Source organism: Alosa pseudoharengus, unplaced genomic scaffold (assembly GCF_046254945.1).
Source record: "Alosa pseudoharengus isolate Yale_2024_CS ecotype anadromous, Long Island Sound unplaced genomic scaffold, YU_APseudo_1.1 YU_APseudo_1.1_scf_3, whole genome shotgun sequence".
In the NCBI taxonomy this organism is placed as follows: domain Eukaryota; kingdom Metazoa; phylum Chordata; class Actinopteri; order Clupeiformes; family Clupeidae; genus Alosa; species Alosa pseudoharengus.
Window position 1 is genome coordinate 28,877,046 of NW_027468718.1, and position 25,441 is coordinate 28,902,486.

The following is a 25,441-nucleotide window of genomic DNA, read 5'->3' on the forward strand; positions in this document are numbered from 1 at the left end:
TTTTCTGTATGTTTGACTCCAGGGGTCATGTTAACCCATTTCATGTGCACACATGTGCACAAACAGATACACACACACACACATACATTCACAGTAATCATACGTATGACACATACTCACACAGTAGACATATGTACGCTTGCATGCACAGGCACATACGCAGGCTCACACACAAGCACGCAGGCACACACACACACACACACACACACACATACACACACATAACATAAACATGTACATGCACACATGCACACAATTCAAGAATTTCTCAGAATTATGAATAGGCAAGATGGAGGTGGGGTTGTATAAAATTAATTTTACATATGAAATCTATGAACTAATCATGTTTTGGTACTTGTTGTCTAGCAGATACCAGTGAGAATTGAGTGTGGATAATGCAATTTAGTGAGACAGTTAGAATCATATAGGCCTTTCAGCGTGATTTATTTTTGTGGAAAAAATGTGCTGGACTAAGCGGCGGTCATATTTTGTACCACTCTGCGGTACATCTAGTTTGTATTTTTCGATCATTGCTTTGCATGAAATTGATTACATTTTATAGGTATAGTGATGCCTCAGTGTCTTTAAAAACACTGTCACTTACACATTGAAGCACTCTCAAAACTGCAAATTCTGTACAATCCAGTCAATGCATAGTAATGAGAGTTCTACTGTAGTTTTATCTAAGGCATTCACATTTCAAACTCTGACACCCAATTTCCCATAATGAGAAATTCTAGGACATAAACACATGTATTGTGCTTTATTTGGATCTGTCTGGAATTATTGGGGGGGGGGGACTTTGCGTTAGGCAGCTGTGCTGGTCTGTCATCAAACAGGCCGTCAGATGACAGTCTGTGTTTGTGTTACGGGGGCAGCCCTCCCCTCCCTTCGCATCTCTGGGGATCAATTAGCCTGAATAGAAGCCCGCTCGCGTACACCGGAGCGAGGGAGAGCCAGTGAGGGGAGCGAGGAGAAGTCAGGCATTTGATTAAATGATCGCTGCTGCTAATAAACTCATCAGTGCCTGTGCTTTTAACACCTCAGCACGCCGAATAAACAGCTCCATCAGTCTCGCCGAGCCTGGCTCACTGTGCCTGCCTGGGACGTATGCGTCTTCAAGGGTGTGCCGACATCCGCCTGTGCTCCACTTGTTTTTTTATGGATGCCAGCTGGACGGCCAGGCAGAAAGTAGCCATGTGTGATGTGATCAGCCATGGACATCCCATGTATGCTTCATGCGTATGGATACAATTGCTGAACTGGATGAAAAGTATAAGCAGTGAGAGGACAAGCCCTTGTTTATAGTGTAGTTAGTTATTAGAGTATTTTTTCATAACTGGCTGCCTCTGGCATTGCCAGAAACTTCTGTTGTGAGCTGCAGTAAAATATAAGCGGAGATTTTGTAGGAAGGGCTGCACATGTATTGATACTGCTGACAAAAGGCATTCTCATGGTAATGCACTGATCCATTTGGGCTCTTTAAAAGCACTTTGGATGGCTCTCCGGATGAATGCGTTCACCTCCAAAGTGATGGTGGAAATAAATAGCCAGAGTGGCACATTTCCTATAGCCGTCACCATCTCTTTAAATAGAAAATTAGCCCTGCCCGTGTATTGTCACATTGCATCACTCCCACCGAAAAGGATTAAACCCCGATGATGCTTGCTCTTTTTTTGTCACTCTCGCTCACTGACATATGAGGTGAAAGGAGCGCTGGCACTGAATTCTCCCGTGGAATGGGTCTACAGGGTCATTCCGAGATGACAATCTTTACGATCAATGAGTGTTTGGGGGGTGGGGGTGGGCAAGATGAAACAGCCTCTCTGGCGCAGACAAAAATCAGTGACAACGCTGAGATAGCCCCATTCCTCTATTGGCAATCTTTCCATCAACGCGAGAAAGGGCCAGAACGATTATAGCCATATATCCAGCTCAGGTGTGAGGGTTTATGTGGGCATGAGTGAGCATGTCGAGGGATGAGACAGGGAATATAAATGCCACATTGTTACAGCTGACTGAGATGATGATGGTCAGTGATGTGAGCAGTAGACAGCACTGTAGTTATTTCTCTTATCACAAGGAAGCCATGTGAGGCGATGTATGTTGAATTATGCTGTAGCCACTTGCCACCTATCAATAACAGAGCTCCACTGCACAGACAAATTGCTCACAGCTTGCTTTATGAACATTCATCGTCAGGGTAGTCGTCAAAGAGTCAAATAGTCAAATACTCAAAATACATCATCGTCGCCATCATCATCATCATCATCTCATCATTACCGCCAGCCTGTTCTGATGACTAACGGTATGACAGCATTCTGAAGAGCAGTGTTGCTCATCGTAGCTACAGCCTGTTGTGTTCTGCTGTGCCTATACGGCTAGCCAGACTAGCATGCTTATGAGGCTCTGGAAATGGGGCCACTGGCTGAACCCCGTGCTCACCCAGCTGTGAGGGATTGTTGTTTGGTGTTATTTTTATAAACTCGAGTCATTAAGAGCGGGGGGTGGGGGGGGCACAACTCCACTCCCTGGAGATCCCCGAGGGCCCAGGTGACGAGGCAGGAGGGGGGCGAGAAGGGGGTCACCTTTCGGGAACAGGTATCGATCTCCCTAGCCTACCCTTTTCCGACCTCGTCCCTATTACCACCATGAAGGTGAACCCAGCGATGAGGTCACCTTTTTGTGGAGCGCCTATCGATCTGGCCCGCCTACAGTACCTATGTCATCCTAAAAAATCCAGTTCAGTTCCTCACCGTGAGACTGTGAGGCCTTCGCTTACTGGGGCTTGCCGAGAACAACTCTGGGGATGAAGTGAGGTGTGATTTTACGTGACACAAAGAGAGACATGAAAAAGATGGGAGGCAGACACCCTTAGGGGATAGAGCAACAGATTCACAGAGCCAGCGAGGAGACGATTATATCAAACATATCACACATCAAGTGGAGCAGAGCAGACACTAATATCTTTATTTTTATATGCTTACTTTTATGTTCATATTTATAGGCCATGTTTTGGAGTGTCAGTTTCAAATTATTTGGGTCCTTAGTTGTCATGAAGTTCATAGAGACAATCAGAGCCTTCATGCAGAAAAGAAATCAGAGCAGATGAAAAGGCAAAAATAAAAATGAAATAATGTATATAAAAGTTTTGGCTGCCGGCAACATCTAACAGTCCGAAACAGATGAATCCAAAGTTGGAATGGGAAGCAATCATTTTGCTGATGTTTCTATTGCTTTTGCCCTCAGGAAAATTTTGGCACTTTTGATGAAAACATTTGTGGACCAGGAAATGAGAAAAAGCCGAGTATGAAATGCTCAGTGCAATTCAGGGGAATAAAACTTCTCTTAGTTGTCCTTCCATTTCTAGCCTCTTAAAACATGTTCAACACCTTTGATGAGAACTAAAACAAATGTGTCTAGTAGATATGGTACTTCATGGGTACATCTTACATACCATACACCACACTACTAGAAAGAAATGAATAAGCTTTAGGGCCCTATCATGACAGTCTAAAGCGCATCGTCACTAGTCAAAAGCTTATTCAAATTTAGTAGGATGTCCAGTCCACATTGGGAGTGTTTTCGTCATCAAACGTCGAGTGCATGGCACAACAAGGTGTTCCTAGGTTTCTTAATCAGTCATGGGTGTGTTTGGGGCATAACATCATTTAAACCAATGAGAATGACATCTGTCATTTCCTTTAACGACAAAGCGCGATGTCAAAGAATGCATCAGTGTTTTGACAGTCAACGGCGCATTTGAAGGAGATGCTTGAAAGACCGTATGGAAAAGTCATTCCAATAAACCTTTTTTTGCTTTACTAAAACCTAGCATAGCCTTTACGCATTTGCACTCGTCTATTATTTGAACTCATTGGCAAAGTGAAACTAACTTCACCATGGTGTCAGTCAACAACAAGACAGTTATACGCAGTAACTTACTTTCACTATTGACTGACAATGGGTTACCATTGAAAACATAGGCTGGATAAAGCAACACTTACTCTAATATTTTTCGAATGACTGAATAAAACAACGTTTATCCTGCGTATCTCGTGATAGTGCGTCTTCAGCTGTGCTCTCATCTAATCACTTTTAACCGTCATTACCAATTTGCAAATGCATTGTGAGATGTATTTCGTAAAATCTTTATTATGACCGCCGCGCAGCGAAGCGAAAGACCGGGGTACACAAAACTTGGTGGGCATGTAACCCCACATGGATAGCATGGAACCATCGTTTTGATCTGTCGCCCCCCCCCGCTGGACTGGACCCCCCAAAGGAGGGTAGGGCAGACACAGTTTTCTGTGAATATCTCGAGAACCGTAGGGTTTAGGAGGACCATTTTTTTTTGTATGTTGATCTCAAGGAGCCATGTCAACCTATTCCATAACCACTCATTTCATGTATAGCGCCACCTAGTTAAACACAAAAAAGTAAAAATGAGGTGTTGTAATTGAAGGTGTCTGTGACCTAACATAGTCAGAACTGCACGAAATTGGAAGTGTAGGATCATTATGACACCCTCTGTATGCACGCCAAGTTTTGTGGAATTCTGTTCATGGGGGGCCACACAATAAATTAATTTATGTTACTATACACCAACTGGCCTGTAGGTGGCCGGAGACAGTTTTCTGTGAATATCTCGAGAACCGTAGGGCCTAGGAGGTCCACCTTCTTTATGTATGTTGGTCTTAAGGGGGCACATCAACCCATTCCATTACCACTTATTTCATGTATAGCGCCACCTAGTTAAAAATCAAAAAGCAAAAAATTAATCAATTTGTTGTTTCCCTCTCAAACGTGATTGGATTGTGCAGGCGCCACTAATTGAGACAGCCTATCAGCAATCACCTTCAGCTTTCCGCCAAAGTCAACTCCATGGTCAGATTTAGATAAGAGACGAAGCCATAGACGAAACAATGGATGAAGACGCAGCAGGTCCATCCCGGGAACCTGAGGCCCCACCTCGCCAGACTATTTCAATTTTCTGAACAAGTTGATAGTTTTCACTTCAAGTGTTTCAATTACAAAATAGTATTTTGTATTTGAAATACGTATTTTAAATACATGTATTAGAAATACTGCCCATCCCTGGCAACATGGTAAAAAGATGAAAATGACTTGATTCAATTCCTTTTACATTCTCCAAGGTATTAACATTAACATTAACATTTTTCATAACTCCATGTCGGACGTTTCTGTACAGAAATGTGAGCACTGTGGCAGTAGTAATGCAATAACAAGTACTTCAGTACTTTTACTTAAGTAGACATTTGACTGTTGTATATGTACTTGAGTAAAATTTAGCAAAGGGTATCTGTACTTTTACTCAAGTAATGAAGCTGTGTACTCTGTCTGCCTCTGGTTTTAGGTGGTGTACAATAGAGATTTTTAGACAATGCGCTAGGCCACTCCCTAGGTTGTTAATTGCCACACCCCTGGGCGCATTGTTTAAAAAATACGTGCAAAATAAGAAAATAAACTTTGCGCCGGGTGGAAAACGAGTTTTACGCCATGCGCCAGGGTGCAAAATAGGACCCATAAACTGTAGTCTTTTAGCGAGTCAGAAGAAATATGTAAGCTTTACAAGAATCGATTGGTAGTGGGCATGTGTAAACTTTAAGTGAAGGAGTGAACATTTGACATGGATTACAGGCCTTATCTTTGAAATTTCCTAGACCAAAACCCACAAGCAAACACAAAGAATAAAGATAAAGTAAACTCAGCTACTTTTCTTTAGGATGTGAACATAAAGATAAATATTACATAATGTAGAAACTGCAAGTGGTATGAACTGTTTTTTTTCCCTGCCATGCAGACTAATAAGAATCCACCCACACTCCTTAGTACACTGCACATAAGCAGAATAATTGGGTAGGAGAGAAGCTCAAAGACAGATGTTTTTCTCACAGCTATTTCAGCGATAGCTATCACTATAAGGGCCCTAGTTTGAGGACAAAAGCGTCTTGGCGAAACAGCAGCTTATGCATGTTGTTGCACAAAAAGATTCCTTTTTTCTGGGGAAAAACTGTGAATGGGTGGTGGGCAGAGCCAGGCCAAAGTTAATTGTAAGGTTTAGTTAAATCTGAACAACAACAATATTGAGCAATTGATGTAAACCGAATGCATCAGATGATATTGCAACATGAGAAAATGACAATGTCGCTGTGGATTCAAAACAGTGTTCATCAGGAGCTCCTTTAAAAGGAATAACGTGCAATGATTCTTTTGTTGATCTAAACAATACAATTTGTTAAAACCTTTTATGCTCTCTTGATAAACATCAGATTTGTACAAACATGGTAAATCAAGATACATTAGATTCCCTGTGTTTAATGACTTTCAAGATTAATTCATTCATTCATGAATGAATGAATTAATTCACCCCTTCATACTTGTCATTTACTTCTATCAAACCGGAGTGTTGATTTGTCAAGTTAAAAGTGTTGTTGTGTTTATGTCTCACCACTCTCTGATATCGTCATAGTTTGGAGCCATTTTGGAGAAAAAAAACATGCTGTTGTCTCATGGAAGAGGAGGAAGATGAGTTATTGCCGTGTGGAAGTAGCTCGACACCTCGCTAAAACTTGGACAGCGTGCTAACATCTCACTCAGGGAGTTACACACTCAGCATCGCAGAAAGTTATGTTGACAGAGACTGTCAGATTTGTGCTTCATTTCATCAGATGGAGGGAGGCATTTTTCAGAAGACACATGTGCTGTCAGTGGAGGCTGACATTGTCATTTGGCCTCGAATAGAGGAATGCACGAGCGGGGGCTCACAGAGTAACACACACAGACACACACACACACACACACACACACACACACACACATACACACTCTCTCTCATACACACACACACAAGCGCTGTCAAAAGAGGTTTTTGGTAGCATCAGTGCAGAGAGATTTAGGAGTTCTCAGATGCCATGAGATAGATGGATGAGTATAATACGGGCCTGAGGGAGAGAGAACAACCATTCAGAATGACAGTGTCCAGACAACACACACACACTCTCTCTCTCTCTCTCACACACACACACACTAAGGCCCTTATTCTCCACCGTGGTGCATGGCGGAAAACTCGTTTTCCACTCGGCACAAAGTTTATTTTCGTATTTTGCACATCTATAGCCTAGGGGTGTGGTCTGGCGCATTGTCTAAAAATCGCTATTGTACACTACCTAAAACGCATTACGCCACTGACCAAGAGAAACCTGGTCAGAAGTCCATGGCGAGTTGTTCATGTGTTATTTTAGGAGCACATTATCAACAGTGATATTGGCGGGTGCATAATGCACCATCCTTCTATCATCAGTGAACGTGCAGCAGCGCACATCCATGCAAAATATTACAAATTACACAATTACAATGGGAAACATAATTAGAATAAAGATATAACGAAAAACATCTCACAATGAGTAGTTCCCCATCATTTGCAAATTGGAACTATACTCTCATTCCAGCGTAATAATCAAGGAACACCATGGGCACAGCAGCACAATGATATCATGCAGCACCTGAAAATAGAATTCTAGTCCCTGTAGGTTAACTTCCAGCAACAAGGTTGAGCTGCAGCAGACAAATTGTGACTGGATTATTACGCCTGAATGAGAGTATAGTTCCATGTCAAATCAGCCTAGAAAATCGCTACATTTCATTTTCTGTTGGTCTTATTACACTTTCTAAATTGAGAAGAGACAAGTTTTAAATAGGAAAATTACCGGAAATCTTAGCCACTTTTATGTAATGTTCTAGTCAGATTCAATGATCTATGCTAGGCTGGAGCTAAAAATAAAGGTAAAAATCAATTGTTTAACTCAAGGGGAGGTAGAAAAAATGAGTGTAATTCCCCAAATGGTGGAATATCCCTTTAATCAAGATGAATGCGTCTTCAGCTCATAAAGGATTTAATGCTTATGAGTTTCAAATAGACACAAAAGGGGCATAAAATCCCATTTCATATCAGTATATTACCATCTTGATAATACCACAACAAATGAAAAGGGTTGGCTTGCTGAAGGTATACAGACATTATTCACATGACACGTCTCTCTCTACATGCTTTATCAAACACATCACAAAGATACAGTATACCATTAGCCAAAACATGACTCAAAATGACTGATTCTTCTCTATTATTGTGTTACATGCTCCAAATGTACAGTAAAGCACTTTGAGAAAATGAAAATGTTGCATAAGGGGCCATTTACACCAACAAATTTACCCGGTAAATTTACCTGTTTGGGCATGTCTCCCTTCGCAGAACCAGTCCCTAAGGCCTTCTACCGATGCTTTTTCAGGGCCAAAAGAGTACCTACCCCGGGGTAGGTAACCTACTTTTTTTGGTCGCGAAAAAGTCCTTGATGCTGATTGGATATAACTATACAGAATAGGGCTGTCAATCGATTAAAAAAATAATCTAATTAATTAATTACATACTCTGGTTAATTAATCTAAATTAATCGCATATATCATTTTTGCTGTGAAAGTATTTTAAATATTTAAATTCAAATGAATCATTGATTAATCAGCATTAGTGACATTAAAGTTCAAAATCTCTTTTATTATTATTTTCACTGTTCAAATAATTGCTATAATAATCTATGATATGACCTAATATGCTGAGGAAATAAATTCAAAAGTGCTTTGGGAAGAAGTTTTTTTTTCACATACAAGGCATTTCAGGCCACAGATATAACCTAGGGGACACAATGAAAATAAATTAACACTCCCCTCAATGTCAACACTTATTTCTTTGCATTGATGTGCGACTATAGAGTTGATGAACTCCGGTGATATGCAAATTCCTTGCTGCAGACATTGCAGAGGACTTTATTTTCAACATTTTATTTTTTATCAACACCATCAGGCTGTTTTTTAAAAGTAAATGTTCCAATCAATGATCCAGGCAGCACGTTTTCTTCTGTCTCCTTCATTTTACAGTCTAATTTTTACTGACTAGAATGGGTCAGGGTCAAAGGTCATACGGAATCAATTAATCTGCACTAATTTTTTTAATCAGTTATTTTTTCTCAAATTAATTAATCGAAATGAATCAGTTATTTTGACAGCCCTAATACAGAAACGTATGATAGGCTACTCAACGAGTGAAACTAACTAGACTCCATCACCTTAGTTTATTAACTTCAAACAATTTTAGGTTACCCTTTACTTGACAGTATCGACATAAGAGTGACATGATACTGTAATGAACGTGTCATAAACAAGTTATAAGCGTTTATGACATAACGCTTCAGTTATTAGGTGACATTTAGTTTTTGTCATAACAAGTTAGGATTAGGGTTAGGTTTAGGGTTAGAGTTAGAGGTGTGTCATGTGTCATGACAGTGTCATGCCACTCTTATGTCGATACTGTCAAGTAAAGTGTTACCCAATTTTAATTGTTGTTAGAATACAATTAAGAAGCAAAGGTAGTGTTTTTGTTAGATTTCAATTATGTGAGTTGTTACGGCCAGCTCGTGAACAGACCGCAACTTAAAGAGAGACAACAACAGTTTCAAATGTAACCATTTATTAATGATAGCAACATTAACAAACTAAAGTGTCTAGGGAGATGAATGTTGAAGAGTGCGTGTATGCGTGAATGTAAATGGCAGTAGGCTATCAGCATGTAAGATGAGTAAGTGAAAGGCAAAGGGGGAAAAGAGAAATAAAGAGGAGAGAAAGACTAACGTGCTAGTCTATAGGACTATCAAAGTTCCTGCAAGAAAGGAGGAAAAAGTGCCTACCGAGAGAGATACAGAACCCCTTTTATAGCCCCACCTAATACAGGTGCATGTAATAATGCAATTAGCCTAACCAGGCCAAGGCCTGACCGTGCACTGACAGAACAGGACCTGAAGGGGGCACAGGGGGTCGTAACAGAGTCTAAAAGTTAGCTGTCGCCATTATCACCATCCCTGACCACTTCAGGACACTGCAAGGGGAATCAACACATTAACTTGTTGACATTTTGATAGCACTGCTAAGCTGGCTATTAGTTGAATGGCATGGCCAAATAAATACCCATGGCCATAAATGCCACCCTCTCCGTTTTCAAAAATAACATTGTGCACACTAGGGCTGGGCGATATGGCTGAAAACTGTATCACGATATAAGTATTTCATATCAGTCGATATCGATAATTATTGATTTTTTAAAAAATCTATTTCAGATAAGGACTAGAAGAAAAAAAAAGTTAAATGTAAACACTTTTATTTTAAACTTAACCTTCCTCTGATTTTAATCACCTCAGTTATCAATCAAAGCAAACAGGGAAAAGAAATAGCAACACAATCATGAAAAACACTCAAATAAATAAATGTGCACATAAGTCTGAATGAAAAGCAGCACTGGTTGAAGCCTGGAAATATTGTAAACAAAGTAGCTTAATTTGCTAGTTTATCATAGTCTACTGTTTCCCCACATGTGTTTAAGTTTTAAATGAATACTTTTTCTCCTTGAGACAGGCCCGTTTGAGTCTTGGAAAATACTTTTCTATTTGCATCGGGATTGAGATGATTAGAACTTGATCGGTCAATTTGAATGCTACAGTTTTGAAGAAATTCGTGCAGCGTGCTAATGATGCTAACCGGATTTGAATGTTTGGATTACATGAGGAGGGATGCGCCTGTTGAGGGAGAGAGAGAGAGAGAGAGAGAGAGAGTGCACGGGGCAAGGACTCATTGAGAGTCTGTGTTGAGGTAGGTCTACTTCTATCGCCTACTCTGGTAGAGTTGCACATACTAGCTACAATGCAAGATATATTTAGCCTATTTATTTATGGACAACGTAAGGCGGGAGGTGTGTGTTGCTTTTTATTATCGAATGTTCTATTGAACGTATTTTTATTGATATCGATTACATGTCTATTGCGATACATATCGCTATTGTTTTATCGCTCAACCCTAGTGCACACCCACGTAGGTTTGCACCAACATAAATGTGACTGCTACTCTGAATGCATCCATGATCCCCATATCCAAATGAAAATGTAAACATAGGTCGCACTTTTGGCGCAGATGCAAGTTCTGGCGCATACTGTGAAATTGGCTGCCTAAAACTGTTTCTCTCAGTTTATATGGAAACGTGCAACCAAAATCTCTACTCTGGCCGGAGTTTTTAGAAAGAAACGTTTTCAGAGGCGAATTCTCTGTTTGCGTGTAAATGAAGGGCACAAACGAAGGGAAATGTCTCCGTAAAAGGGCTCTGGAAGTAAACAATTTCAAACACAAGTGTTTATGTAGAGTAGCCTAAACACGTCTAGTCTTCTGCGTTGTCCTCCCTCAATGAACGGCAGGACAAGACCAGTTTGTTAGTTATTAGTCTGGTGTAAATAACAATGGGGTTGGTTGCGCCTGCAGATGTAGTCTAACCGTACGCTCTGGGCGTACTTCCGAACTCTGCACAGTATCCCATTAACTGCATGACAATAACCTATGCTATTTACATTTTTCTGTTAAAATAAACAGTTATCAATATCAAATGCAGAACTATATGCACGCACACATTTTATTTGAGCAGGAAAGAGAATGACAGCGCACACAGGCACAACTTCTAGGCTACTTTGTTGCTGGTTACCACCACACCATGTTAAGCTAATTCACTAACTCAAGATGTTCATAAAAGTATGCGTTTGAGGGAGGTAAAGCTCTGTTTACATGTAAACAAAAGGGCCAAACGCATAAAAAAGTATGCGTTTATACAAATATCTAGATGTGTAATGACCCCTGAGCCTACCTAAAACATTCACTTACTCATAGAGCAAGTAGTAGAATATTATTGTTAATTAGCCAAATGGTGAGATGCCAAAATAAGTTTAAGTTACACTGGCCCCAACATAAGGCCAGAGCCGGACAGTAACGGAGTACATTTACTTGAGTACAGTACTTGAGTACAATTTTGAGGGATCTCTATTTTACTTGAGTATCATTTTTGGGGAGTACTCATGACTCATACTCATACATTTGAGAGGCAAATATTGTACTCTTTACTCCACTACATTTCTATCCATAACTGTGAGTTACTACTAGGAAAAAAGAAAAATCTCGGAAACCCTCAATTTGTTGTTTCCCTCTCAAACGTGATTGGATTGTGCAGGCGCCACTGATTGGGACAGCCTATCAGCAATCACCTTCAGCTTTCCGCCAAAGTCAACTCCATGGTCATGGACGAAACAATGGATGAAGACGCCCATCCCGGGAATGTGCCAACCTGTGGCCCCACCTCGCCAGACTATATCAATTTTCTGAACAAGTTAATGATTGTTTTCGCTTCAAGTGTTTCAATTACAAAATAGTATTTTGTATTTGAAATACGTATTTTAAATACATGTATTAAAAAAAATGCCCATCCCTGGCAACATGGTAAAAAGATGAAAATGACTTGATTTTACTTCCAATTCATTTTACATTCTCCAAGGTATCAACATTAACATTTTTCATAACTCCATGTAGGAGGTTTCTGTACATAAGTGTAAGCACTGTGGCAGTAGTAATGCAATATTTAGAAAATGCAGGCTACTCTTGTACTCTTGATACTCAAGTACCTTTAAAAACAAGTACTTCAGTACTTTTACTTAAGTAGACATCTGACTTGTACTTTTACTTGTACTTGAGTAAAATTTAGCAAAGGGTATCTGTACTTTTACTCAAGTAATGAAGCTGTGTACTCTATCCGCCTCTGCATAAGGCAGGCTATATCCTTCACTGCAACAATGTGCAGTAATTACGAATTCTCATAGATTGTATTTAGAAGTATTTAGGTGTTATTGCAACATCAGCATAGAGGATTCTGACTTAATGCAACTTCAGTAATGTCTGACTAACCTTCGAGCATCATTTCCATGAAATCACTGGAGCTACTCTTGCCTACCTCCGGTGTCATGCGAAACATGAATGATCACATTACCTCAGCAGTCTGATAAATCCCTCTAGGGTCCCTTTTTCTAATGGAGACATGACAGCTGAGAGGGCCAAGTGAGAGGGTGTAGCCTGTAATTTTCCCACTTTCTAAAATTTCCCCCCTATGGAAACGGGACTTTAGTCCTCAGACAGCGCAGTTCACTTTGAACACCAATGATTCCCCTGTGTTGCGAAATACTCAAGCAACAAATTCAAACAGGAAATTGAAATAGCTTTTTGTGCTTGTTTTTTTCCCCTGAAGACTTGGGCTACAGGAAACGTGTATTACACCTTTTCCCCTCATCCTCAAAGAGTCTGAGCAGGACAGAAAGTAATCACACCAACCTCCATCCACTCAGCTTCCCTCCACACCAGAAATTAAATTAAAAACTGTCCCTCGCGCTTCTACCTCCAGCATCGAAATGAGAGCAGCGTGTGCTTGCTGGATAATCAATTAAAGCCTGTTTAAGGTGAACTTGTGTCTGTCAGTCTCTCTTCCCTCCCGGCGCTTTTTGTGAGAATGAGGTTTACTACACACACACACACACACACACACATACACACACACACACACACACACAAACACGTCAGCACGCACACACACACACACGCACACTTACACACACACACACACACACACCTTCACCACCTTCATGCCTGCTAAAACAGCTTGGAAGTTGTGAGAAAGAAAGGGTATTTATGTGCTGTTCTCCATGTTAAACTGTTAGACTAAGGACAAAACGACCCCTCACATCTGAGGGAGGACTGTACCAACTGTACCAAAATGGGAAAACCAACAGCATCACCCATTCTGAACGACACAGCGAAATACACTTGACATAATTATTGTCTGAAACACATTTTCTGTAGCCTGGCTAACACCATATTCTCAAAAGAGAGTTGGTCTGGGGATGGTTTGTTCATTTCTGATTTCCAAAGGACCTTACCATCAGCAAAATTTAATTGGTTAAAAAAACTTTTCAGAAGTGCACCAAACACGTCTTTATTGTCAAAGTTTTTTTTTTTTTTTTTTTTTTTTCCCCCCCGTCATCTACTTCCTGAAATGTTGGTCAACGATACCCGGGGCACCGAAACACCGGGGCACATGAAATTTGGTGGGTATGTAGCCCCACTAGACTTTTACGGAAATCCCCGGGGGCCACTCCCCCTCCGCGCTGGGCCCCCCGTAACCCAAAAAATGCAGTTTTTCCTAAATAACTACCTGAACCGTGGCACCGAGGATGAAGAAATTTTTATGGTATGTTGGTCTCAAGAGCCCACATCAACTTAGCCCATAATCACTCATTTGTGATTTGCACCCCCCCCGGTAAAAAATGAAAATGCAATATCATTCTGCTTTAATCGCCCCTCTCTTCAGTAAAGACGTTCAGAACTGCACCAAATTTTATGTGTATGATAAACCTGACATTCTCTGGGGGTATGCCAAGTTTCGTAGAATTTCATCCATGGGGGGGTCTAAAAAATTAAGTTATGTGTACATTTAGTGACTCTACACTCATTGGCCTGTAGATGGTGGTGCACACATATACACATGCACACACACACACAGGCACCCACATACTATCGGTATTAGAACGGCTGATTCATAATTACAAATTCAGTAGGATTAAAAGAAAGCCAAAATAAATATTCATCATCATCATCATGGCTGCATTTCCAATATTGGCGATAAGTAGTCGTTTGTCCACTAGATGGCGCATCGTTGCAGTGAGACGTAATTTTGTTGGAAGTTAATCTAAAGTGGGTTGGAAAGACACTATGCTTCCTACAAGGACAAGACTGTAGGCTACAGTAGTTTACCGCAGAGAACGTCTAAGGGTAGGATGATTTCTGCATGACATGTAATTCCCATTTCCTCTTGAAGCCGAAATAAATCTGAGAATGTTTATCGGACATGCTTGTTTTTTACTGCAGGTAGGCAGGCTACGTTAATCCTATCAATAGCAGAACGTAGGTAAAATAATGTTACCGTTAGCATGGTTGAGTGATGGAGGCCAATTTGATTATTGATGTATTTGTAGAAAACCATAAATGCGTTTATAGGCTATACCAAGCAAATCGATAACAGCACTAATTGTATCTTTCGACTGTCATCTCATTTGCTTATGACCATAACCTAGGCTACTAACAGGAGCTAAGTGAGTTAGCCACAACACGTTCGCTACGTGATGGTTTTTTAATGGAAAATATATAGGCTACCTGAAAGATAACCTGTCTATGATCCCGTGATGATCTACATCTCCATTTAAACCAGATGTTTTAGAGCGCACGTTGAGATGTATTCAGGGCAGGGCTGTACCTACACATATTTGTTGCACGTGCTACAAAAATCATTCTTTGCGATGGATGATTTAGTACCAACGTTACACCGGTCAGATACAGTTTTGCCTATGGCTATTCCGTGAGACTGAGGCGCTTTTTGTTTGTTCGAAGTGCGTGTTTAGGGTGTGAGAGGGGAGTCGATGTGCTTTGATTCCAGCTTGGTAGTTGTACTCTATGCGATTAAAAAACACGTGTGTGTGAAGCATCCAAACAATGATAACGCTTTCATTATGGCTGCTTTAGCCACAGACCTTGAGCTACTGTACAGTGGGTTGGGTTCCATTTAGAAGTGTCCATTTCATTCGCCCTTTCCGTGATTCACAGCTACGTGAAATGTATTACTACTGATATGCAAAACTATTAACTTTTCGCCAAGAGGTGGCAGCTTGATACTATACTGTAAGGTGTAAGCCATTGGTTCCAACGGAGATTTTATTTGGGTCGCCAGCATAGCCTAGTGACAATTTGTGTTGTGTAATAGGCCTAGCATAGGGCCTACCTTATATAGCTTATAGTTTGTTAACAGTCACGGTTTTGTCATAACTCCCTCTATGCATTTTTGCATTTAGATTAGAACACGTCGCAGGGGGGGCGCCAGTGCGTGGATATCTCAATCGCAAAATTAAACAATATTTCTATCGGGCGCCTACCATGGACTAGGCTGGGTGAAAATCAAAAGATTGCGTCAAAAGATTGAGCTTAAGCATGGACCTCATGGTTGCAAAATGCAAGGGAACATGAATCAGCATATTATTTGCACAAACAATAACGGAGAGTAGCTCTTCAACTTTGCCCGTTAAAATGTGTATGAACAGTCTCGCAACGCATTTCATGAAGGCCCTTTTGGACATGTCAGTTATTTGCACCACTGGGTAAAACGGCATTTTGTTTTAGACTACTGGTATTCAGTGTTGGGGAGTAACGGAATACATGTAACGGCGTTACGTATTCAGAATACAAATTATGAGTAACTGTATTCCGATACAGTTACAAGTTAAATAGTTGGTATTTAGAATACAGTTACATTGTTGAAATCAATGGATTACATGACGATACTTATCTGTTTCATAAGTTTGTTCACTCTCTAAATAAATTAAGGCAACTCCATTTCCCAGAAGCTCCTGAAAGCAATCTATGATGAAATTGTTTACATGTTTAAATCCAAGCCCTGCCGTCTTGCACTAGCCTCAAAACCATAAAACGCAGCCAGCGCGCATTATGGAAGCGTCATCGGAGACCCTGAAATGACTGTTTGCACAGCAAATTGAGTAAAGTAAGTGGAGGTAACTCCTGTTCCTCACTGATCGTGGTTCCTGATGTCTGTTCAAAGGATATTTTCCCAAGTATTAATAGCTCAGGCTACTTCGGCCAATCGGTTACACAGTTTGCTAAGCAATAAGCAAAGCCTAGTTCACGTGTTGATTTAGATAGGCTACAATAAAACCAATCTCTAAAATAGGCACTGCATTCTAAGTTTTTTATTCTAACTTAAAATAGCTTTATAGATTATTATTTTTTCTAGATCTACATTTACATTTTAAAATGAATTATATGGTGCAGCCTCTGAAGAATTATTCTTGCGAGTAGGCCTAACATATTTTAACGTGCGGTTTTTGATTGTCATTACGCGATCACGTAGCCTAGAAATCTAGACGCGCCCCTAGCGGCTGCCAGGGCTAGTCTAGCAACTCTCCGTTGACTTGTGAGCTCTAGAAATCGAAACTAAATCTGGAATTGAAATCGTGTATAAAGTCGTTTGTTGGGCTTAACATATTGATGGCAGAGTTGCAACGGTTTGGCTTGAATTCCCTGCTACTTGAAAACAAATATCATATTGCGTCCTATTGCGTGCAGAGGGAATTTGAAAGACAACTGATTATCCCGACCCTCGGACTGAGCACTGCGAACGGTGAGTGCCCAGACCCTACATTATAATGTGTGTCTGGCTCGCCAGGCTAGCGATCACGTTCATTTTGAGAGCACTGATATACAGTAGCCTAGCCCAGGGGTTCCCAAACTTTTCCTTGACAAGGCCCCCCAAATACCACTAGGTTCTGGCCAAGGACCCCTTGATGTGTTATTAAACCCATCGACAATACTACGGCAAATTTAAAAATACATTAAGCTAATCCTAATAATTATTTTAGCCACAAGCACTTTGTGATGGAGCATAGCCTACAGTGTGTAAAATTACATTTGGGGCTTTCTGCTATATGAGAGCTATCACTCTACTATTATTCCCAGTCATTATCATGGAAAATAATGTTCAGATATGCGACAAATTATTATAACGGCATTGTATAACAACTCTCATAGTAATGGGAATATTTAAAGTTTTTCAAATGTATTTATTTGTTGCTTTTATTTTTCTTTCCAACTTGCTGAGGCCCCCCTGGCACCCCCTCACGGCCCCCCAGGCCCCTACTTTGAAAACCACTGGCCTAGCCCATAGTGTTTACATTTACAGGTAATTTGCGTTCCACCTGTCATATGCGCCCCTCACTTGTAGCCTACTGGGTTGATGCCACCGAAAAATCTCACAGCCACACCTTAATTAGGGTAGACTGAGTACAGTTGAGACATGTGTACAGTTGAGACACCTTAAATATCTTGCTTGCACAGCAAGCCCAAGTTGTGATTTTTGCTATGCACATGCGTATTAGTGTCCTCTTTGATCATGGAAAATTTGAACGACACAAGTATCTCCCATCCAAGGATATCGGCAAATGTTTTTTTTCCAAAGTAAGCATTTCACTTCACCTTCGATGAATAGCTCATTACACTAATGTTACTGTTAAACGTAACTGGTATCATTACAAACATTATTCTGTGTCCTAAAAACTGGCATATTTTATTGCATTGTGTCATGTAAGGTCGTTGCAAAATCTAGAGAAATGTGTGAGGTGGTCAGCGGGGGACAATTGAGACACACATTGGATCGATAATTTCTGGCTATACGCCCTTAAAGTAGCCTATTTATTTGTTTATTTTAATTAGCCTAGTCGCCTGCTGTAGTTTTAATGGTCACCTTGCTATTTTAAAGTTGTATCAGGTAGCTTAGTTGACTTTACATTCTCCTATGTGGGCCTAACACTTCAGCCATTTGGAACAGAAGAACACAACAGAATAGGACCCCGTTTACACGAGCATGTGTATTTTTATAAACGAAGACATTTCCCTACGTCTGAGCATTTCATTTAGACGCAAACGGAGAATTCGCCCCGTAAAACTCCGTTTTTTGGGAAAACTCCGTTTATGCGTTTGGTTCTAAACTGTGGTAAACGGAGTTTTGGGCAGCCAACGTCACAGTATGCAACAGAAGTACACCAAATGTGCGACCAATGTTTACCTTTACATGTTCTCACGTGCGACTTTTCAGGGTTCTGATTGGTTAATGTGAGCTTGAGGCTATCGTTAGACTGCCACTGTGGTTTGGCGTGCTCATGACAGCATGTATGTACACGGGTTCGTGTAAACACATTTTTAAAAATAATGGTCTCGTGTACATGCAGTTTTATTTGCAAACGTAGATGGCCAGATATTCGTTTAGGAAAATACCCTGCTTCGTGTAAACGTAGCCTGTTTAGTAGTAGGCCTAAGCAGGATTTGATGGCCGCATTCCTACACTTATAAAATGCAATTCAATGCGGAAGTAATCTAAGTATTCAGAATACGTTACTCAGATTGAGTAACGTAACGGAATACCTTACAGATTACATTTTTGGGCATGTATTCTGTATTCTGTAACGGAATACGTTTTGAAAGTAACCCTCCCAACACTGCTGGTATTTAATTTGTGCATTGACAATAAAGCTGAATATCATTTGAACTAGATGACTAAACTTATGCATATGTAGAAGAAGAAACATTCACAAAAATCCATGACATGACCTCTCTTCTTGATAACTGTTGAAAACTGCATGGAACTGACAGGGATTGTTTTGTTTAATAATAAATAAATAAATACATTATGCTGCTACCTTCTGCTTTTCCCAAATACAATGTAGCCTACAGGTGTACCTTTCATCAGTCCAGTTGCAATGGATGGACTGTGATGAACTGCCCTACTTGTGATTGTTTAGAGATTTTAAAGGTTTTATAACAATGTTACAGATTTTTTGGCCCAGAAACAAATCTATTCACCTTTGCAGCGCCAGTAGGCTACTTTGTGTGCGGAATGTGTGCAAACACACATTCCAAACAAGCATACACAAAAGTTTCAAGAGTGGGGGATGGAGTAGAAGATGGAGACAAATTCATTAATATGATTTATTTTCGCGGAATGGATGTGCAGGACTGAGCGGCGGTCATATTTTGTACCGCTATGCGGTACATCTAGTTTTAAATGCAGTTGTTTACTGAGTTCAAAGAAGATGTCCATTTCAGTCCATTTCATTTACAGTAATATTGATGCCATCAGTGCAGTCATGTGTTGTGTTAAGCAGTGCTCTTAACGGCTCTCTTCCCTGTCTCTCATCGTAAGACCTGACTGGTTCCTGGGTTTTCGGTGATTTTGGAAATTGCTTTGATTTGAGGAATTGTTGGATTGGAACAACAAATTCAACACATTCACATGTACTTCCAGATTCATCTGGGTTTAGCCAGGTTACATTCTATTCTGCAGTCAAATTGGTCATTTGTGGTGTTGCATGCATGAGTAGATGTAAAACTGATCGTTATCAAATTTGGGTAATTGCAGTGAATATGTACCATGGTAATAAGGTCATGTCAATTATTTCCAGCTCCAGTGCCTGAGCACGGCTAAACCGTGTTTACATGTTGATAAGTAGACAGGCTATCCCTGTAGACTTGCCTCTGCACTTCATCTCCTCATTAGCATTCTTCAGTCCCATCTGCCTTTCTCCTCAATAGGTTTGAAGGGAGAGGTGAGAGATAGACATCTTCAAAGGCTCACTCTTAAGGGCTCCGTGCAGTGGTGAGAGGAGGCGTAGATAAGGCTTCATGCTGAAAAACATGCATTTGTGTCAAATTCACATCCATAAGCAAGCCACGTCCCATAAGCAGTTGAATCATTCTTTGTTGTTATTTTCAAACAGCCACACTGGCTTTCCCCGAGCTGTTTCCACATCTCAATGCTTGATATTGCTATTAAGGAATTGTAATTTAACGGCTAATTGAGTGGTAGCTCTTATATAAATGTCTCCTGAGTGAACATTGAGCACAATATGTGCTCGCCACTTTGTTCATTATAATTCAGAAATACCAAAGATATTTTCACCGAAACATTTGTTTTGAGAAATGGCTGCACCATGGGACAACACACACACACACACGCGCACACACACACACTCGGTGGACACACACACACACACACAGACATGCACAAATACCCTCACACAAACACAGATATTGCAGATCATTTATGTAAATATTTCCCGGCGACCTCAGCGGAGCTCAGCATGCAGCACCTGCTCCTGTTTGCCAGAGCCCGACTGGCAGGGAAATGAAAAGCCGAGATCCGGCAAAGCCTGGAGCAGCGGAGGACGGAGGAGAGGAGCACGCCGCTTAGTTCCAGCACGCGCAGGGCTCAGCGGCACACGAGTGTCATTAGAACCGCTAGCGCCCAGGCCGAAATCCCATCAAAACAAATACTTGTCCTCCATTCATTGCAGATTCAAGGGATTTCTTCAGCCTTCTTTTGGTCTCTGCTTTCATGGGACTGTAATTTGTGATGAAGGCGAAGCAAGGGATGGAGTTGTGATGCTATTATTGATGTCCGCGAGCCGAGGAGAAGTGTGTTATTTACCCCCCTGACAGTTTCTGATGTTTATGAATCCTCCCGACTAAACCTCACAGATGAAAAAGAAAACTAGATGTACCGCAGAGCGGTACAAAATATGACCACCGCCCAGTCCAGCACATTTTTTCCACAAAAAGAAATCACGCTGAAAGGCCTATATGATTCTAACTGTCTCACTAAATTGCATTATCCACACTCAATTCTCACTGGTATCTGCTAGACAACAAGTACCAAAACATGATTAGTTCATAGATTTCACATGTAAAATTAATTGTATACAACCCCACCTCCATCTTGCCTGTTCATAATTCTGAGAAATTCTTGATTGTGTTATGTTTATGTTATGTGTGTGGGTGTGTGTGCGTGCGTGCTTGTGTGTATGCCTGCGTATGTGCCTGTGCATGCAAGCGTACATATGTCTACTGTGTGAGTATGTGTCATACGTATGATTACTGTGAATGTATGTGTGTGTGTGTGTGTGTGTATCTGTTTGTGCACATGTGTGCACATGAAATGGGTTAACATGACCCCTGGAGGCAAACATACGGAAAAAAATGGTCATCCTAGGCCCTACAGTTCTCAAGATATTCACAGAGAACTGTGTCTGCCCTACCCTCCTTTCGGGGGGTCCAGTCCAGCGGGGGGGGGGCTACAGATCAAAACGAAAAATGATGGTTCCATGCTATCCATGTGGGGGTACATGCCCACCAAGTTTTGTGTACCCCGGTCTTTCAGTGTCCCGGGAATCCTTGTTGGTGTACGTCACTAAATGTACACATAAATTATTTTATTGTAAGGCCCCCCATGAACGAAAGTACACAAAACTTGGCATGCATTCGGAGGGTGTCATAATGATCCTACACTTTTAATTTTGTGCAGTTTTGACCTTGTCAGCCAGAGATATTGTGACGAAAACAACAAATGTTTTGCTTTTTAATTTTTAACTAGGTGGCGCTATACATGAAATAAGTGGTAATGGGATGGGTTGACATGCCCCCTTAAGACCAACATACATAAAAAAGGTGGACCTCCTAGGCCCTACGGTTCTCGAGATATTCACAGAAAACTGTCTCCGGCCACCTACAGGCCAGTTGGTGTATAGTAACATAAATTCATTTATTGTGTGGCCCCCCATGAACGGAATTCCACGAAACTTGGCATGCATTCAGAGGGTGTCATAATGATCCTACACTTCCAATTTCGTGCAGTTTTGACTATGTTAGGTCACAGATACCTGCGATTACAACACCTCATTTTTACTTTTTTGTGTTTAACTAGGTGGCGCTATACATGAAATGAGTGGTTATGGAATGGGTTGACATGGCCCCTTGAGATCAACATACAAAAAAAAAATGGTCCTCCTAAACCCTACGGTTTTCGAGATATTCACAGAAAACTGTGTCTGCCCTACCCTCCTTTGGGGGGTCCAGTCCAGCGGGGGGGCTACAGATCAAAACGAAAAATGATGGTTCCATGCTATCCATGTGGGGTTACATGCCCACCAAGTTTCGTGTACCCCGGTCTTTCAGTGTCCCGGGACTCATTGACGGAAATTTGGGCATGCGAAAAATAATAATAAAAAAAAAATTCTGACTAAACCTATATGACCGCCGCTTCGCTGTGCGGCGGTCATAATAAAAACTAGCAAAATAACATTAAACAAGCCTTGTTAAAGCTGAGTCCCCATTCCACATAGGCGACACCTGCTATACCACACCATTAGCTTACTGAGACCAGCTCGCTGGGTGAGAGTGATATAGTCTGTCATATCTGTGACAGCTGTGAGTGGATGTAGATCTATGGGACTATTAAGTGAGGTAGTCGGAGTGCCCTGGGCCTTATCCTGGGTTTGGCCCATTAGGCGCCGGCGCCTCACACACCTTTGACAGGGTGGTCAGAATGTCAAGAGGCACAGGGCGGATTGCAGTTATGAATGGTCAGACATGGGCTTGTTTTATGTTTCATAGTCCTGGACTGGAGGACAGGGAGTAATTCATTTTTTAAATACAAATATTGTCTCACACATTTTACCTCTGTTCTGTTAGTTTTTAAAGCCGGTTTGTCCAAACATGTCTTACCACCATTTACCTGAGGATGCCACTGAGAAATCTCTTTAAGAGATCTTTAAGAAATACCGCATACCACTACTATGCCTGCAATAAAAATATTTGAAATGCCATGTAATATGTATATATAACAATATTTTTTATTTCTAGCTGTGAGGGAAGGGGTAAAATATTTATGACATTTAGAGTATCTAAAATCTGTATGAGGAATCAGAGTAAGCTTGGTTCTGGCAGAGCACGATGATTTAGCTTCACATCAAAAATGATGACAGAGTTGATTGTTTTGGGGTGTTATCTAATTATTTTAAATGATGTCATTTGAAACTGAAGTCTGCAATTGCATTCAAACTTCTTACACCCCAGACTCTTGTTTATCTAATATGCCAGGAAATAAATGCAACAAGCAAGCAGCTTCCAGAAGCTGAATCTATAGTCACTGATACTGCATGCCTATGCCTCTCCAGTCTCAGCACTGTGCCTTTGAAGCTTACACTATCGAGCAATCATTAGTGCAACAGTTGTCATTCCAGAAAGGCAATTTAATTCAGCATTGGGGCTTGGAGAATCCATATTTGCATGTTAAAGGGCTCAATTGCAACATTATGGACTAGATTACACCAGAGATGAGGCAGAAGTACTCAGTACTCCTGAGTGTTGCATTATTGAAAAAAACACACACTCTCTTCATTAGGAAACTCATTATGGCAGGCTTTCATTTTGTGTTGAAAACAGGATGGAACTCAAAAGATTCAGGGCAATGAAATGCTGTGTGCCAGCTGAATCTCTCTCGTCCCTCCTAAACAGAAGTCTTTGCTCATGTTTTATTGCCATCCAACATGATGCGTAGTGCAGATGACTGCAGTACAGCAACAACCTGCCTCAATCCAGTGTTTCCTGGGCAGCTGTTTAGCATTGATGCATTGTGATGAGATCCCTTTTCACCCCAAATGCACACACACACACACACACACACAAACAAGCACACATACATGCACATTAAGAAGCAAACACACAGACACATGCACACGCACACACACACACACACACACACACACACACAGAGACACATATCACTGGCAACCAGCCACCTCCTGCTATATTCCCCTTGTCCTACATTCTCCTCCTTCCTCCTTCTCACACACTGCGTCCTTAATTAAACTGATGTGAATGTAGGTGGCGGTAAAAGTAATTAATGGACTAATTTAGTCCCCGTCTTTCCTAAATATATGACTCCAAGATGTGAGCGCACTCTAACTGAGTGAGTGTGTGTGTGAGAGAGAGAGTGGCAGACAACCAGAGACGAACCAGATGAAAAAAGAAGCCTCTTTTCCCCAAAAAGACAAGGTGGCTCATTAATATGCAGGTTTGTTTTTTATTTTGGTTCCACAGTTAATAGGTTTAGGCTGAGCCAAATAAGGTGAGAGAGTCTGCCTTGTCATCATGTGACTCCAGTATTTCATGACAACAACAACAAACAAAAAAAACAGGGCTATGTCTCTTTTGTGGTACTTTAGTATTTTCCTGAAGTTTGAAAGTGGCTGCAATGTTACAGTGACATTAGCCAAGGTTATGAGCTATTGTGCACCTCATGTAAATTCAACTATTCATAGCAAGCCCACTTTGGGACGGGACCAGGTTAGAGCCTCATATCACCCTGTTTTTATGGAGAGAGAAGGAGAGAGGGGCAGATAGGGAGAGAGAAAGAGAGAGTTTGTCCAGCATGCACCCCAAGAGCACAATGATAATCATCCAACTCCATTGTAATCATGCCAAACATTTTATCAGAACTGTGAAGGTTACTGAGGCTAAGTTGGACCACTTAGATGCCTATTATTAGAACCCCAGTAGGTTAGATAATGCAGTCATTTTCAATAATTTTGGAACGAGAAGAACTTGTTTTTTAAGCCTCCTGCTTCAGCACCGTACTTTAACCTTTTAGTTCTTAGAAGGCTAAGTCAATGCAGAACGAAGGCAAAGATTTGGGGTTTACATGAAAGCAGAAACGAATGACAGCGCAGCAAAGGAGGACAGAGGGTGACAGGGAGGAGGAATGAGAAAGGGAGAGAAGCAGAAAGTGAGGCAGTAACAGACAGATAAAGTCAGAGAGAGAGAGGGGGAAAGACTGAGAAAGAAAGAGAGAGAGAGAGAGAGAGATTGGATCTTCTGTTTAACCGGGCAGGAAAAGCTCCACTCAGGCCTTATTATGCCAGGAGCTGTAAATCCATTGAGGGAGTTAATTCAATCTGAAGCACCGTATAAAAGCATAATTTACAGCGGGCCTCAGCCCTGGCCAGTGCCGGTCGATACGCTACTTATGTTTTAGGCAGCACCACAGGAGACGGCCTGCTGGTAAAGAAAG